The following is a 17,922-nucleotide window of genomic DNA, read 5'->3' as shown; positions in this document are numbered from 1 at the left end:
ATGTTTGGGGATGATCGGCGTGTTGATGTTGTTAACTCTGGAGTATGGGCTATGAGGTTTTTTAGTGATGAGGAGTACAGAGAGTTGCAGGTGGTGCAGTGGTGGTTGACGATGGAGAAGGTGGTGATAGTGGTGGAGGTGCGGTTTGCAGGCGGTGACAGTGGTGGTTGACGGTGGTGATAGTGGTAGAGGTGCGGGGGATGGTGGTGGTGCGGTGGTGTTAATGGTGGTGGTGCGGTGGTGTTAATGGTGGTGGTAGGGGTCCAGAGAGAGAGAAAGGAGAGACACTGAATTGTGCTAGATACTCAAGTGTGCAAGTATGTTTAATAATATATATAATTTATTTTTATTAATTTTATTAAAATCTTTATGCATTAGACACTTGTTCTTTATACTCTTGTGCATATAAGAGTTGTACTTTGTGTGCAAATGACTAAAATGCCCTTGTAGTTAACAGACTTTGTGGATGGTGTTAAAAATTTGGACTCAAATGGTTAAGGAAAATGCTTATGGGGACTCAAATCGTTAAACTTTTTCCTTTTGGACTCAAGTAGTTAAAACCCATAAAACACAGGGACTCAAAAAGTAAACAAGAGGAGTAGGCTAGGCTCGGATTAAGGGTGTTCATCGAATCGAATATCGAATTTCGAATCGAATTATTCGAATAATTTTTATTATTACTTGAATTCGTATTCGATTCGAATTCAATTAAAACCTATCGAATTCGATTCGAATTCGTATTCGAATAAAAAACCCAATTCGTATTCGATTAAAATTTCGAATTCGAATAAATTCGATTTAATTCAGATTCTTTAAAACATGTAAAAAACTATCAAAATAAAACATAAATTTTAAAGCAGCCATAAAGCACGATATCGCATTAAAAAGTTTCAAATAAAGTACTACAAGTCTAAAATTCAAAACGAGAAGTCTGGAATAATCACTCTGTAGGTCCGGCTAGGAGGATCTAGTCGCCTAATCCTTGTATACAAACCAACCCGGTTGTGCGGAATCCAACCGGAAAGGCAAACCTAGATCGAACACGCAAATATACAAAAGATTCACCGATTAACACCTCTGTATTAATACGAATGAAAGGATCAGTTACAAGCTCAATGTTTACAAATGTATTTTGCAAACTCTCTCAAAGTGTGTGTGTGTTCTGTGCTCTCACTTGTGTCTCTGTGTTCTCTCTCGTTCTTCTGTCTTGAGACTTCCTATTTATATCATCAGACACCACGAATCAGAATCATGGCGAAACACAAATATCATTGACGAAATGCAGCCAAGGTCGACGAAAAGGGAACATGGTCGACGAAACTCCTTGTTTCGTCGACTTCCGTTTTGTTTCGTCGGCTTATGGGCTTTGGCCCAGTCTTCAGGCCCAATGACTTGTTTCGTGCACTTGTTGAAGCCCAAAGTATTAATTTCGCCGATTCCTTTTAGCCCAAGAACTAATTCATAGTCCTTCTTGTTTTCTTGGGCCATGAAGTCCTTACACACGACGGAGGAAAGTCGTTTGCAAAGATGAGTCGCGCCACGTCGAGTCGCGTCCACAATCATGTATCAACAAACTCCCCCTTGGACGCTACTCGCGAGATTCGCCTTTCATGTCTTCTATGCCGGAGGATCTTCAAGGTCTTCACGTCTTAAAAGCAGAAAGTGTATCAACAAACTACCCGCGTCATGTAGGAAGTGTGTTGACAAACTCCCCCTTAACATAAGCTCCCCCTTGAGTTATGCTTGTGAATGACTTGATCATTAATGCTTGAGATCCTTGTGATGTTGATGATGGTCAGCAGCAACTCGATCATCTTCATCATTTGAGTGCCTTCACGTCGTGTCTTCATTCCAAAGCTTGTCATCGACCATGCTCTCCTTGCCTTTAGAATCTGCACATGCAAGAAATCTAAACGCGTAATGAGAACAACTGCTTGTAATATAGTTAGTATAAACAGATGACACACGTATGACCATGTTTCAATCAAACACCGTCCGACAGTTTGAAAGTTTAACAAATTTATCAATTTTAGTCTTTAACTTTCAAAAACTTGCAAATTTCGACCGTTTATGAAGATTTAGTCAATTCGGTTTTCGTTCAGGTTTCAGGTAACGAAGACTCGAGCTCCAACATCGTACGATCGAAAATAAGATAGAAATAAAATCTTTTTGTATTTTATAAAGTTTATATTAAAACACACCTAAAATCTTTTTGGAATTTTTGAATATTTCGAATATAAAGACTGAAAGCAGTAAATAAATATATACATACATTCTTTTTGCGAGTTTCGAGGGTAAGAGAATCATATCAGTGTACGGTCGTGCCAAAACGCTCTTGTTGTTCAATTAGTTAACATTAAGATAAGCATCTGTCACACCCCAGTTTCCACGTGTCTCACCGGTGGGCCCGGTGGGGGATTACCGTGACGTAGTTGGCAACAATATAGTCAAACCACACAATATATAAATGCACAGCGGAAGCATAAAGATAAATATATTCCAACGTTTAATGTAATATCAAAGTATCACCATTGTTGAAATAAAATCCACAGTGGATCAAAATAGAAATAAAAGTATTGTTCAACGGACGAAGGCATCGTAAGCTTGCGAGACTCTTTAAGATGCTAAGGAGCTATAGCCAGTCAATTACGTTTAGTACCTGCATTTAATCTTTTTGGGGAAATACGTCAGTTTACACTGGTAAATACATTCAACTGACTCATTTTGGAAAAATGATTGAAAATTGGTTTGAATGCACATGGCACAAAATATCTTTTGATTAAAATGCACAGAGGCAAGATTAACCTTTTATAACTTGGGAGAATTATTTAATATTATAATCTTGTGAACGAATTACATGTTACTCGTGCGTTCAGTAGCCCGGATCTAGTCCGGGTTAAAGATCAATTGACACACCACAGCGATCTATTTATGCACTAACGAGTGTATGCCTACACTCCGCGCTTAGGTCGTGGCCATTTCGTAAAATGATGCCAGGGATATCCGGGACATGGTCATTAACCCCCCAAAGGCTTTAAGTAATCAAGACTGTTTAAACGAGCCGATCAAATTATTCAATTATCCACTCAACTGTGGAGATTTGATGCTCGATCAAGCGGTATGCTATATACCGTAACCCAAGCCCGTATAACGGAAAATAAGTTAAAAGTATTTACCTTTGCAAGTATAAATCCTTAATCGAAATAAATTGCAGATAGCTTTTACTGGTCTCCTATTCTGGAACGGAGGTTTAAAATAACCTATTAGAATCCTAACGGGTCTTTAATTTAGCCGTAGCTTAGACCGATCAGTTTCAACGGATAGTTACGGTTTAATCGCGTGAAAGGCGAAAACCGTGAATGGATGTGATTTTGACCCAACAAGTTTGAAGAATTATTTTATATGGGTATAATAATCACACTCTGGATTTTGGGGTCAAAACAATATGGTTTGACCCGTTTCGGCTAGTTTATGTAAACTAGTTACATAAGCCGAACCGTGCGCGCAAAAAGCGTAACGGGTAATCGTAAGAGTCCTACACTGGTTTCCTAAGTCAATGTGCTTTAAAGAGGTTGTGGTATCAGTAGGATACCTTCCATAATGCCCGTAACGAGTTTAAGTTCATATTATGCCCCGTAGGGGTATTTCGGGCATTTTAAAGATTTATTAAGAGGTTTCGGAGTTCTACAGTAAATCTGAGTTTCCCGAATAGTTTATAAAGTCTAAAATACTTTATTTATTATTTAAAATCAGTAGCAACTGGAATCGGGTCAAAAGACCTTGTAGAACTCAAGTTATGGCCGAAAAGGGTATATTCGGTATTAACCGAACCGACGCTATAACCGCAGGTTATGAGCAGGTTAAAAATAATTAAAAATCTTTAAAAATCCCATAATATTATTTTACATCAGTGAGTAAAAGGTTTGGTGTCGAAATCCGGGTTTAGATAGGCGTTATGCTAATTGCGCCATTTAATTACTAAAGTTTCCGTAATTACGCTATTTAGCATAACTCCTATTCTAGACCTCGGATTGTCGTGAAATTATAGGGACATGCTTAGAAATCAGTAACCAAGGTTATGGTCCTTTCACATGTCCGAAATTCTCGTTTTAATTTAAAAAGGGCGTTACGGTCAACTTTTAAGCATTTAACGGAAATGTGTAAAAGACTTGGACAAACAACGAACCGGTCACAGAGGGTTATACCATCATGTAACCTGGTCCTAAGAGAGTCCTAAGGCATATCTAAATCATACTTTAACGGGTCAGAACTGAAGTCAAAGCAAAAGTCAAAGTTTTGCGACTTTCGGCTCCGAACCGGGTCAAAATAGTAAATGGTCGGATCAAACAAGCTTAGACTAGTTAATATACTTATTATCATGTTTTATGAGTGCTTAAACAGGTTACACACCATCTACATTACAGATTATTCGTAAAATCGCAAAATAGCTTTCTGTTGACTTTTTCTAAGCAAGTTTGACTCGTCATTTGAACTAGTTAGAGTGGGAATCAGAGGGTGCCCTTTTAAGGGTTCCCTTTTAAGGGTTTAATGCCCACATGAATACCAACATATAACTACCTTTGATTCGGTTAATCACTGGACCATTTGTGATTTATCGCTACGTCAACCGTTATTTACGACGGATTGACTTTTAAGCTAAACTATGCAAAAACTAAACCGCAAAGGGTTAGGCAAACTTACAGAAGCTTAGTGAACGACCAGAGATATTAGAAGAATGCTCTTGAGCTCCAGAAGTGATCAAGAAGGCAGGTTTGAGGTGTGTTTCAAATGTGTGCACTACCTTGCCTTTTATAGTGAAAATGGGAGCACAAGATAATCACAACTAAGGCTAAAGTGTTCTTGGATGATCACCAAGTGTCCCTGGGTCCTAGGAGATGTTTAGGGGTCGTCCATGTCCCCCAAAATATCTTACCAAGCTGTTTTACCGTTTACAACAGCCAACAGCCAAGCTGCTGTCGCTGGGCGTCGCTTACGGACCGTATGGCATGGCCCTTGCAGTCCGTAAGCCTATGGCGGAAAATGTTTTACCCTTTCACCCCCTTACACTCCGTAAGGCAGGACCCTTACGGTCCGTAAGCGGTTGTCAGAGGCAAAAAAAATTAACCTTTCAAGCATTGAACGGTCAACTTGCAATGAATAATTTTATAACTTGCCTTTAACCCATACTTGATCAGATGCCTACCCCATTATGCAGTGTAAGGGATTGATCAAGGGTAGGATACATGAACCTAGATTTAAATTGCATTATTTTCTTAGGTTCCAATATTAGTAACTTGGACACTTTCGATTATTAGTAATGACCGGATTAAGATATATTAGATGCTTATAAATTTTTCTTAGGGTCTCGGGATTTATAATGACGAAGTCGCTCAGAGGTATAAAATTAACATGTCGACATATTCGAAAATCCTACCGCATATCTTAATTAAATCCGGGTTTATATTATTTTTGTCGTATTCGACACGTGTCATTTATTTATTGGACACGAAATTTCGAGGTGTTACATCCTCACCCCCTTAAAATAAATCTCGACCCGAGATTTACTGAAACAAATAAGGGTATTTTTCTTTCATCGTGGATTCAACCTCCCACGTGAATTCGGGACCTCTACGGGCATCCCACTTGACCTTTACTATAGGTACATGCTTCCTTCGAAGCTTCTTTACCTGTCGATCTTCAATCGACAAGGGTTTTTCCACAAATTTTAAGCTCTCATCTATATGCACATCTGTATGTGGTATTACCAGTGATTCATCGGCGAAGCACTTCTTTAGATTGCAGATGTGGAACACATTGTGAATTCCATTGAGCTCTTCAGGTAAGTTTAACTTATAGGCAACCGACCCGACACGTTCGATAACCTCGAAAGGTCCTATGTACCTCGGGCTTAGCTTGCCTTTCTTACCGAAACGCATCACCCCTTTCCAGGGTGATACTTTAAGTAACACTTTATCACCTACTTCGAAGTGAAAATCTTTACGCTTTGGATCTGCGTAACTTTTCTGCCTATCTCGGGCAGCCTTGAGACGGTCTCGAATCTGGACAATCTTGTCCGTCGTTTCGAAGACTATCTCTGGTCCTGATAACTGGACATCTCCAACTTCCACCCAACAAACAGGCGATCTACACTTTCTACCGTATAATGCCTCGAAGGGCGCAACCTTTATGCTGGTGTGGTAGCTATTGTTGTAGGAGAATTCGATTAATGGTAGGTTCTTATCCCAATTACCACCAAAATCGATAGCACATGCACGTAGCATGTCTTCCAACGTCTGAATAGTACGCTCACTCTGACCGTCTGTCTGAGGATGGTAAGCCGTACTAAAATTCAAACGTGTGCCCAAAGATTGCTGGAAGCTTTTCCAGAAATGGGACGTGTATCTAGTATCTCGGTCAGAGATAATAGACACAGGTATGCCATGCAAGGCTACAATCTTATCAACATATAACTGGGCCAACATATCGGAGCTATAAGTCTCCTTGATGGGTAAGAAATGTGCTGACTTAGTCAGCCTATCAACTATAACCCATATTGTATCATTTCCTTTCCTCGTCTTGGGTAAATTGGTAATAAAATCCATAGTTACACATTCCCACTTCCATTCGGGAAGTTCAGGCTGTTGTAGCAAGCCTGACGGCTTTTGATGCTCGGCTTTGACTTGCGCACAAGTCAAGCATTTGGCTACATAAGCTGCTACAGACTTTTTCAAGCCTATCCACCAATAATTTGCCTTAAGATCCTGATACATCTTATCAGCTCCCGGGTGAACAAAATATTTGGAACTATGGGTTTCCTGGAGGATAACATCTCGTAGTCCTCCATAAATTGGAACCCATATTCGTCCATTTAATCGTAAAATTCCGTCCTTGCTAAGAGTTAACTGCTCCTCAGTTACTCCTAACTTTTCTTTAGGATAGTTAGCTTCCAACACAACTTCTCTCTGTGCAGCTAACAACCTTTCAATCAAATTATTCTTCACTTCAATGCTCTTGGCATTGATTCGGATGAGTTTCACCCTTTCCTTTCTACTTAAGGCATCAGCGACTACATTCGCCTTGTCGGGATGATATCTGATTTCACAATTATAATCATTTAAAGTCTCCATCCAACGGCGCTGCCTCATGTTTAATTCCTTCTGATTAAACAGATGTTGAAGGCTCTTATGATCCGAATAGATCACAAACTTGATACCATACAGATAATGCCTCCACAGTTTTAGTGCGAACACAACGACACCCAGCTCCAAGTCATGGGTGGTGTAATTCTTCTCATGCACCTTTAACTGTCTTGAAGCATAGGCAATAACTTTGCCTTTCTGCATGAGCACACATCCCATGCCCATGTGTGATGCATCGCAGTAAACTACGAACTCTTCGGTACCTTCCGGTAGCGTCAGCACAGGAGCGTTGCTCAACTTCTGCTTCAAAATATCAAAGGACTCTAGTTGCTTAGGCCCCCAAACAAGCTTTTCCTTCTTCTTGGTCAAGGAAGGTAAGGGCGCAACAATCCTTGAAAAATTTTCAATGAAGCGCCTGTAATATCCTGTTAACCCCAGGAAACTACGAATCTCTGTAGGCGTCTTTGGCTCCTGCCAATTCATAACAACTTCAACTTTTGCGGGATCCACTTGGATACCACGCTCACTCACCACATGTCCAAGAAATTGGACTTCACGTAGCCAGAATTCGCATTTAGAGAATTTGGCATAGAGTTTCTCATGATGCAGGAGTTTGAGAATACAACGAAGGTGTTTCTCATGGTCAGCTCGGTTCTTCGAGTAGATAAGAATATCGTCGATGAAAACGATGACGAATTTGTCTAAGTACGGCTTGCAAACGCGATTCATGAGATCCATGAATGCGGCCGGTGCATTAGTGAGCCCAAAAGGCATCACTAGGAACTCATAATGACCATAGCGAGTCCTAAATGCGGTTTTATGTACGTCTTCATCTCTGACTTTCAGTTGATGGTAGCCTGACCTCAAGTCAATCTTCGAGAAATAACTTGCCCCTTGTAACTGATCGAATAAATCATCGATCCTCGGCAAAGGATACCTATTCTTTATCGTGACTTTATTAAGCTCGCGATAATCGATGCATAGACGCATCGATCCGTCCTTCTTCTTGACAAACAGGACTGGTGCTCCCCAGGGAGACGAACTAGGTTTGATGAAACATTTAGCTAGCAGTTCATCCAGTTGGTTCCTCAACTCCTTCATTTCGGTTGGTGCTAACCTGTAAGGTGCTCTAGCAATAGGTGCTGCTCCAGGGATGATATCGATCCTGAATTCCACTTGCCTATCTGGTGGCAGACCAGGTGGATCCTCAGGGAAAACTTCTGGATATTCCGAAATGACGGGAATGTCTTCTATCTTCGGTTTAGGCTCATCAAAAATCACCTGTGCCATGTAGATGACACAACCCTTCTTTAGACATCTTGAAGCCCTGAGCATAGTCACTTGCTCAGGTAATCCGTACTGGGTATCTCCCCGAATGGTAAGCGATTCACCAGACGGAGTTTTTATCACCACCTGCTTTCTGTTGCAGACGATTTGGGCCTAGTTGTGAGATAACCAGTCCATACCCAATATTATGTCAAACCAGCCAATTTAAAGGGAAGTAGAGATAGAGGAAAAGAGTGGTTCTTAATGGATATCACACATCTGTCTAACACAGTGGAGACGGTTTCTACGGTACCATCTGCTAGCTCTACCTCATAATTCACATTTAAGGTTTTGACAGGCATATTCAGCAAATTGCAAAATTTTTGATCTACGAAAGACTTATCAGCGCCTGAATCAAAAAGTACTCTTGCAAAGATACCATTTACGAGGAAAGTACCTGTGATCACGTTATCGTCTAGCACTGCTTCTTTCGCATCCATTTTGAAGACTCTTGCATTGGTCTTCTTGGCCTCTTCAGGTTTCTTGGCGTATTTAGGGCAGTTGCTTTTAATGTGCCCCTTCTCATTGCAACCGTAGCAAGTTGCATCCTTTATCTTTTTGCAATCCAAGATCTTGTGCTCCTTGGACTTGCATAACCCGCAAGCAAACGACTTCGACTGAGTCTGCGAGTTCGATTCGAGTCTACACTTTCCATAATGGTGTCTCTTGCAATTCTTGCACTTGGGCTTCTCACCAGATTGCCCATCTCTCCTTGACTCAAACCCCCTCTTGTTGTCACCGCTTCCATGGTGTTTCTTGCTCGACCTCCGTGAAGTACATCTTCACGCTTTCTCTTCTCAGCTTCTTTGTTCCTCAGCGATCTTTGTCGGACCGCATCCAGAGTGAGGGACAAAGAAATGTCAGCTACAGATCTAAAGGTCGCTGGTCGAGAGGCCTTCACGCTTGCCTTAATCTCGAGGGCTAACCCATTGATAAAACGAGCTATTCTCTTTGGCTCCGGGGTTACCAGATATGGAACCAACCGGGACATTGTGTTGAAGCTCGTGAGGTAAGCTTGACAGTCAAGGTTTGTCATCACCAGTGATAGAAAGTCGGACTCGATCTTTTCAACCTCATATTGAGGGCAGTAATTTTCCTTGACGAGAGAAATGAATTCCTCCCATGTCATGCTGTATAAAACAGCCTTCCCTGAGGCCTGAACCAGGGACCTCCACCAAGCTAGGGCCTCGCCCTTAAATGATTGTGAAACAAACTTTACCACATCCTTCTCTGCGCAACCACTGATGTCCACCATGGTGTCCATCTCGTCTAGCCACGTCATACAATCTACCGCGCCTTTCTCCCCAGTGAAATCGCGGGGTTTACAAGATACAAAATACTTGTAGGTACAGCCCCTGGCGCGAGATGCATCGGTAAACACTTTACCTGGACGCACACTGTTTTCATTAGATGAGTGATTATCATCGTCCTTTTTAGGCTTAGACGGTGGCTTGCTGTGAGAATTTGAGTGGGTTTTTGGCTTTGAGTGTGGTTTGGATATGGTTCTGCTCCGGGATTCAGTATACTCTTCGTACTGTCGATCTAGGGCTGCCTTAACAGCACCGTCGACAAGAGCTTTCAATTCCGCGCCCGTCAAATGAATCTGGGCATTATCATTTTCATCTTCCTTTGAATGGCTATCTGCTCCTCTTGGGTCAGCCATTGTAACTTGAATCTGTTACAGAAGATAACGAAAAAGTTTTTATTTAGGAGTTTATTATGGAATTGTCTTTTATGACAATTCATTAACCATGGTAACAGAGACCATATCTGGTTAATTTATTACTCACTTTTATTTAGGATTTGAATATAACCTATCCTATTTACAAACAATAATGTTAGTGGCATAAAAGCCTAGTCACGAGGACGTTTTTATAATACAGGCCGGGATTACAGAGAATCAAGGCATGAAGGTTTGAACCGTAATCCTTTTACCCTTTTCTGACAGGGAGTCATAGACTACCACTGTCTTTTGTCTCATATGACAATAAGTATGGCCCGTAGGCACTACATCACTAATGGATGCTTAATAAGCTTGGCCCGTGGGCACTACATCGCTAATGGATGTTTAATAAGCTTGGCCCGTAGGCACTACATCGCTAAATGAATGTTTAATAAGTTTGGCCCGTAGGCACTACATCACTAACGGATGTTTAATAGATGATCATCTACATTGACGATTTAACCCAAAATTTAGAAATCATTAATTTGGGCTTTGGAATCCTTAAAAGGATTCTTATATAAGAATGACGTGTGCGATTTTAACGAATCACATCTGCCAAGAACGTTAACATGATTACAGAGGTTAACTGAAAATCTGAATCTTTTAATCAGGTCTTACCATCTTGGCCAGGTCTTATAATGACACTTGGCTAGGTTTCACTCTTTAAGATTCTTTATATATTAGGCAGATCAATTTAAAAGGAATGTATTTTGATTTATTTCATACATAATAACAAAAATGAAATTCATAACGTAACATTTCATTACTTATAGCAATGATTACATGTTGCCCTAAACGGGACTTTTCAAATAAGTACATACCTACACAGAGGTTTATAGAAAAACAAGTCCACGCAGGGACCAATATAAGATAGACGTCCGCGCAGGGACTAAAAGATAAGTCCACGTAGGGACTGAAATACGATAAATGTCCACGCAGGGACTTGATTTAAAATAGACATTACATTAGAACATATATAAGGACTAATGGTCACGTTTCTTCTTCTTACCCTTCAACAGGTTCGCTAGACCCTTGAGGAATCCCCTGTGTTCTTACGTTCTTCCTCGAAATCTCGTTCCACACGACTTAACCGGTGGAGGATTTCTTCCTGTTCTGGTGGAGAAAAACGTGGCGGCTGCGATGGTTGTTAAACTGGAGGTCTAGGAGGTGCTGGATACCCATGAGCTGAGTAATCTGGTCTCCCAAGGTTTCCATAAGCACCATCGGGATAGAGGGCATTGTACCTAGCCGCTACCACTTATGGGTCGCGTTCGTAATTGTAATTGTAGTGCGCGTGCGATGGCTGTTCAAACGGGTTGTATGCCGATGGACCCGTGTATGCAGGTATTGGGTTGTCATACCCAAATGGTGGCGAAGATGGTGCAACTGGTGCGGAGTTCGCCTCTTGTACTGGACTTGAAGGTCCTTCTTCTTGCAGTGGCGGGTAGTGACTACCACTAGAGTGTCGAGGGGTGCTGAAATGGAATTCCCCTCTTCGGGTGGACATACGTGCACCCGATCTCCTACGCCTTGGCGGATCAGGAATTTCTGGTTGAACCGGTGGCGGAGGCAGCGGCGAACTGCCACGAAACGTGGATCCTCGGAGGGATCTTGTTGTTGCGGCTGCTGGTGTTGTGATGTCTAATGAGAGGGCGTAAAGTACCACTCATGCTAGTTGAATAACGCCTGGAAGCTATCTGGGCCTTGATTAGGTGTACCATGGAAAGAAGATCCATCAGAGATCTCGATAGGGTGCGTGGGAGTTCCGCGCGCAGGCTCTATGGGATCCGTATCCTCGTCCATATCTTCTACATTATCCTCGGAGAAGTGATCTCCTGGTCCCAACGGGTTAAAGCCCGCTGGTTCTTGAATGTAGTCAGCCGGGTTGAACTGACCTTGGAAGTAAGGAGTAGGATCGCCAAAGGCACGGTGCGATACCGAACGCTGGAGAGGTATATAGGAAGGTTGAGGGTTGCTGGGATCATTCTCAAAATTTGGTCCAAACGAGTGACGGTATGAAGGTGTCGAGCTATGCGAGGTAGAATGTCTCGCAGGCTCAAAGAGGTTTCTTCTTCGTCTTTGAGGTTCTTCACTCCTTGTACTCGAAGGAGCTCGCATGTTCGAAGGACTAGCCTCGTGATCATTGTGAGTGATCGGCCCTTGCCTTTTCCTCCTCTTCTAATTGCTGGCGGCATGTTTCCTGCTTAACAAACTTTTAAATCACAGTAAACAATAAAAAGACAAACTGGAATAACAATTCGAATTTTGTCCTATGTTCTTGTCTAGACTCAAGTATGTGCAATTGTGTCATTGAGATTAAACACATCAGAATAGTGTTTAATTCACTCAACGTTGGCTCTGATACCAACCTGTCACACCCCAGTTTCCACGTGTCTCACCGGTGGGCCCGGTGGGGGATTACCGTGACGTAGTTGGCAACAATATAGTCAAACCACACAATATATAAATGCACAGCGGAAGCATAAAGATAAATATATTCCAACGTTTAATGTAATATCAAAGTATCACCATTGTTGAAATAAAATCCATAGTGGATCAAAATAGTAATAAAAGTATTGTTCAACAGACGAAGGCATCGTAAGCTTGCGAGACTCTTTAAGATGCTAAGGAGCTATAGCCAGCCAACTACGTTTAGTACCTGCATTTAATCTTTTTGGGAAAATACGTCAGTTTACACTGGTAAATATATTTAACTGACTCATTTTGGAAAAATGATTGAAAATTGGTTTGAATGCACATGGCACAAAATATCTTTTGATTAAAATGCACAGAGGCAAGATTAACCTTTTATAACTTGGGAGAATTATTTAATATTATAATCTTGTGAACGAATTACATGTTACTCGTGCGTTCAGTAGCCCGGATCTAGTCCGGGTTAAAGATCAATAGACACACCACAGCGATCTATTTATGCACTGACGAGTGTACGCCTACACTCCGCGCTTAGGTCGTGGACATTTCGTAAAATGATGCCAGGGATATCCGGGACATGGTCATTAACCCCCCAAAGGCTTTAAGTAATCAAGACTGTTTAAACGAGCCGATCAAATTATTCAATTACCCACTCAACTGTGGAGATTTGATGCTCGATCAAGCAGTATGCTATATACCGTAACCCAAGCCCGTATAACGGAAAATAAGTTAAAAGTATTTACCTTTGCAAGTATAAATCCTTAATCGAAATAAATTGCAGATAGCTTTTACTGGTCTCCTATTCTGGAACGGAGGTTTAAAATAACCTATTAGAATCCTAACGGGTCTTTAATTTAGCCGTAGCTTAGACCGGTCAGTTTCAACGGATAGTTACGGTTTAATCGCATGAAAGGCGAAAACCGTGAATGGAATGTGATTTTGACCCAACAAGTTTGAAGACATGTTTTATATGGGTATAATAATCACACTCTGGATTTTGGGGTCAAAACAATATGGTTTGACCCGTTTCGGCTAGTTTATGTAAACTAGTTACATAAGCCGAACCGTGCGCGCAAAAGGCGTAATGGGTAACCGTAAGAGTCCTACACTGGTTTCCTAAGTCAATGTGCTTTAAAGAGGTTGTGGTATCAGTAGGATACCTTCCATAATGCCCGTAACGAGTTTAAGTTCATATTATGCCCCGTAGGGGTATTTCGGGCATTTTAAAGATTTATTAAGAGGTTTCGGAGTTCTATAGTAAATCTGAGTTTCCCGAATAGTTTATAAAGTCTAAAATACTTTATTTATTATTTAAAATCAGTAGCAACTGGAATCGGGTCAAAAGACCTTGTAGAACTCAAGTTATGGCCGAAAAGGGTATATTCGGTATTAACCGAACCGATGCTATAACCGCAGGTTATGAGCAGGTTAAAAATAATTAAAAATCTTTAAAAATCCCAAAATATTATTTTACATCAGTGAGTAAAAGGTTTGGTGTCGAAATCCGGGTTTAGATAGGCGTTATGCTAATTGCGCCATTTAATTACTAAAGTTTCCTTAATTGCGCTATTTAGCATAACACCTATTCTAGACCTCGGATTGTCGTGAAATTTTAGGGACATGCTTAGAAATCAGTAACCAAGGTTATGGTCCTTTCACATGTCCGAAATTCTCATTTTAATTTAAAAAGGGCGTTACGGTCAACTTTTAAGCATTTAACGGAAATGTGTAAAAGACTTGGACAAACAACGAACCGGTCACAGAGGGTTATACCATCATGTAACCTGGTCCTAAGAGAGTCCTAAGGCATATCTAAATCATACTTTAACGGGTCATAACTAAAGTCAAAGCAAAAGTCAAAGTTTTGCGACTTTCGGCTCTGAACCGGGTCAAAATACTAAATGGTCGGATCAAACAAGCTTAGACTAGTTAATATACTTATTATCATGTTTTATGAGTGCTTAAACAGGTTACACACCATCTACATTACAGATTATGCGTAAAATCACAAAATAGCTTTCTGTTGACTTTTTCTAAGCAAGTTTGACTCGTCATTTGAACTAGTTAGAGTGGGAATCAGAGGGTGCCCTTTTAAGGGTTTAATGCCCACATGAATACCAACATATAACTACCTTTGATTCGGTTAATCACTGGACCATTTGTGATTTATCGCTAAGTCAACCGTTATTTACGACGGATGGACTTTTAAGCTAAACTATGCAAAAACTAAACCGCAAGGGTTAGGCAAACTTACAGAAGTTTAGTGAACGACCAGAGATATTAGAAGAATGCTCTTGAGCTCCAGAAGTGATCAAGAAGGCAGGTTTGAGGTGTGTTTCAAATGTGTGCACTACCTTGCCTTTTATAGTGAAAATGGGAGCACAAGATCATCACAACTAAGGCTAAAGTGTTCTTGGATGATCACCAAGTGTCCCTGGGTCCTAGGAGATGTTTAGGGGTCGTCCATGTCCCCCAAAATATCTTACCAAGCTGTTTTACCGTTTACAACAGCCAACAGCCAAGCTGCTGTCGCTGGGCGTCGCTTACGGACCGTATGGCATGGCCCTTGCTGTCCGTAAGCCTATGGCGGAAAATGTTTTACCCTTTCATCCCCTTACGGTCCGTAAGGTAGGACCCTTACGGTCCGTAAGCGGTTGTCAGAGGCAAAAAAAAAAAAAAAAAAAAAAACCTTTCAAGCATTGAATGGTCAACTTGCAATGAATAATTTTATGACTTGCCTTTAACCCATACTTGATCAGATGCCTACCCCATTATGTAGTGTAAGGGATTGATCAAGGGTAGGATACATGAACCTAGATTTAAATTGCATTATTTTATTAGGTTCCAAAATTAGTAACTTGGACACTTTCGATTATTAGTAATGACCGGATTAAGATATATTAGATGCTTATAAATTTTGCTTAGGGTCTCGGGATTTATAATGACGAAGTCGCTCAGAGGTATAAAATTAACATGTTGACATATTCGAAAATCCTACCGCATATCTTAATTAAATCCGGGTTTATATTATTTTTGTCGTATTCGACACGTGTCATTTATTTATTGGACACGAAATTTCGAGGTGTTACAGCATCCTATAATGATTATCGGTATTGTTGTCCACATAAGCTCAACTTATCAGATGTAATCATGGCGAGGGGATACGTTAAGGTATGATTTATACTTACCGACCGGTGTTCATCCACATCACGACACATTCCCGTATCAAGGTATGCACGAGGGTTCATCTTACCGGTGAGTATACCAATTATCATCTGTTTGACCGTATATGATGTGAGAAACTCACTTATTTTGATTGAAAATAAGCCCTATGTGATAGAATCACTTATTGATGAGGAACTTGATTTTCGATGCATGAAGGCACAGGAGCAAGTCCGTGAACAGGTCAGTACTTTCGTACAGCAGAGAGACGAACTTGACTCCCGGATAAATGTGATATATTATCACTTATTTGTTTGGACATGTGATTGTTGATCACTTATTGAGGTCGAATGCAATATGTACACGTATGTATAGTATCATGGAAGATCTAGACTTGCGTCCCCGTTATTTTTCGGTAAAAGATACAACTATGATACCCAGATGATAAGCAGCATAAAGACCGAATATCTCAGAACCTCGACAATCTATCAAACGAAATTTCGGTACTAAGACCATATGCCAATGAATGGTTCCCATCTGGTCTTCAGTCGATTTAAGATTTATATCACCCTGCACACTTTAAAACGATCGTGAGCCTACCGATACATCTTATATAGAGCTGATTATCGTTTTTCAGTTTAGGTTTAAAGAGGTTTGGATAGACCACCGATGTACTATCATTTTCTCTTTTACTCGTCAGGAAACTCATTTTTGTTTTTCTATTGTTTTTGTGTTTTTAAATTTTTCGATGTTTTTGGATTTTCAAATTTTGGATTTACTCCCCCTAAAATCAACAAACTAAGATAAATTTAAAACACAAAGATATTTACAAAAATGATTTTTCGATGTTGGTTTTACTCTTGCTTGACCTTAATGCCGTTTACCAATAATAAAAAGTCAAATCTTGATTTGTCAAATGCTTTGGTAAAAAGGTCGGCACGTTGGTCATTAGTGTGGACCTTAACAACATCGATTAGCCTTTTCTCAAAGCAATCACGTATGAAGTGATACTTGATTTCGATGTGTTTGGTTTTTGAATGCTGCATAGGATTTCTAGTGATCTGTAAAGCCGCAGAATTATCAACGTAAATAGGAGTAGTTAGGAATTCAAAACCGTAGTCGCGTAATTGTTGTTGGATCCAAAGGACTTGGGAGCAACAACTTGAGGCAGCAATGTATTCAGCTTCGCATGTTGAAGTAGCGACACAAGTCTGCTTCTTGCACTGCGATGTGACTAGGCAATTTCCCAAAAACTGACATCCAGCCGTTGTGGATTTGCCGTCGATTTTGCATCCGCCAAAATCAGAATCACTGAAAGCGATCAAGTCAAAGTTATTATCCCTAGGGTACCATAGACCGGTGTCAGGGCAACCCTTCAAATAACGAAAAATCCTTTTTACAGTTGCAAGATGTGAGGCCTTCGGAGTGACTTGATATCTGGCCAGCAGGCACGTTGGGTACATTATATCTAGCCTTGATGCTGTGAGGTACATAAGAGATCCGATCATCGCGCGGTAGTATGAAGGGCTAACAGATTCACCCTTCAAGTCTGGAGTAATTCCGTGATTTTGCGGCAGTGGGGTACCAATGGGCGTTGCGTCAGACATCTGGAACCGGCTCAAGATGTCACCAACATATTTAGTCTGATGGATGAATATCCCAGACTCAGTTTGTTGCACATGTAGGCCCAAAAAGAAGGTCATTTCCCCCATAGCACTCATCTCGAATTTATCCTACATAATGCGCTCAAAATTCCTACACAAAACATCATTAGTAGAACCAAAAATAATATCATCAACGTATACCTGTACCAGTAGAAGATCTCCATCTTGTTCTTTGATGAAAAGAGTACAATCGATAAGACCTCTACGAAAACCATTCTCCAGCAGATAATTGGATAAGGTTGCGTACCAAGCTCGCGATGCTTGATGAAGACCATAGAGAGCTTTGTTGAGCAACCAAACCCGATCGGGATGGATAGGATCTTCAAAACCTGGAGGCTGTTTGACGTACACCTCGTCTTCAACCACACCATGTAAGAATGCAGTTTTCACGTCCATCTGGTAAACCTTGAATCCTTTGAAGGACGCGTAGGCTAGAAAGATCCGAATTGCTTCGAGACGCGCAACAGGTGCATAA

General features: G+C 40.9%; 1 pseudogene; it reads left to right on the top strand.

The window, feature by feature from the left end:
- LOC110883530 overlaps positions 1-17,922 on the top strand; it is a 42,770-nt pseudogene continuing 24,848 nt past the window's right edge.

This window comes from Helianthus annuus, chromosome 4 (genome assembly GCF_002127325.2).
Source record: "Helianthus annuus cultivar XRQ/B chromosome 4, HanXRQr2.0-SUNRISE, whole genome shotgun sequence".
NCBI lineage: Eukaryota > Viridiplantae > Streptophyta > Magnoliopsida > Asterales > Asteraceae > Helianthus > Helianthus annuus.
The sequence above is the reverse complement of the archived record's forward strand: the minus strand, read 5'-3'. Positions and strand labels throughout refer to the sequence as shown.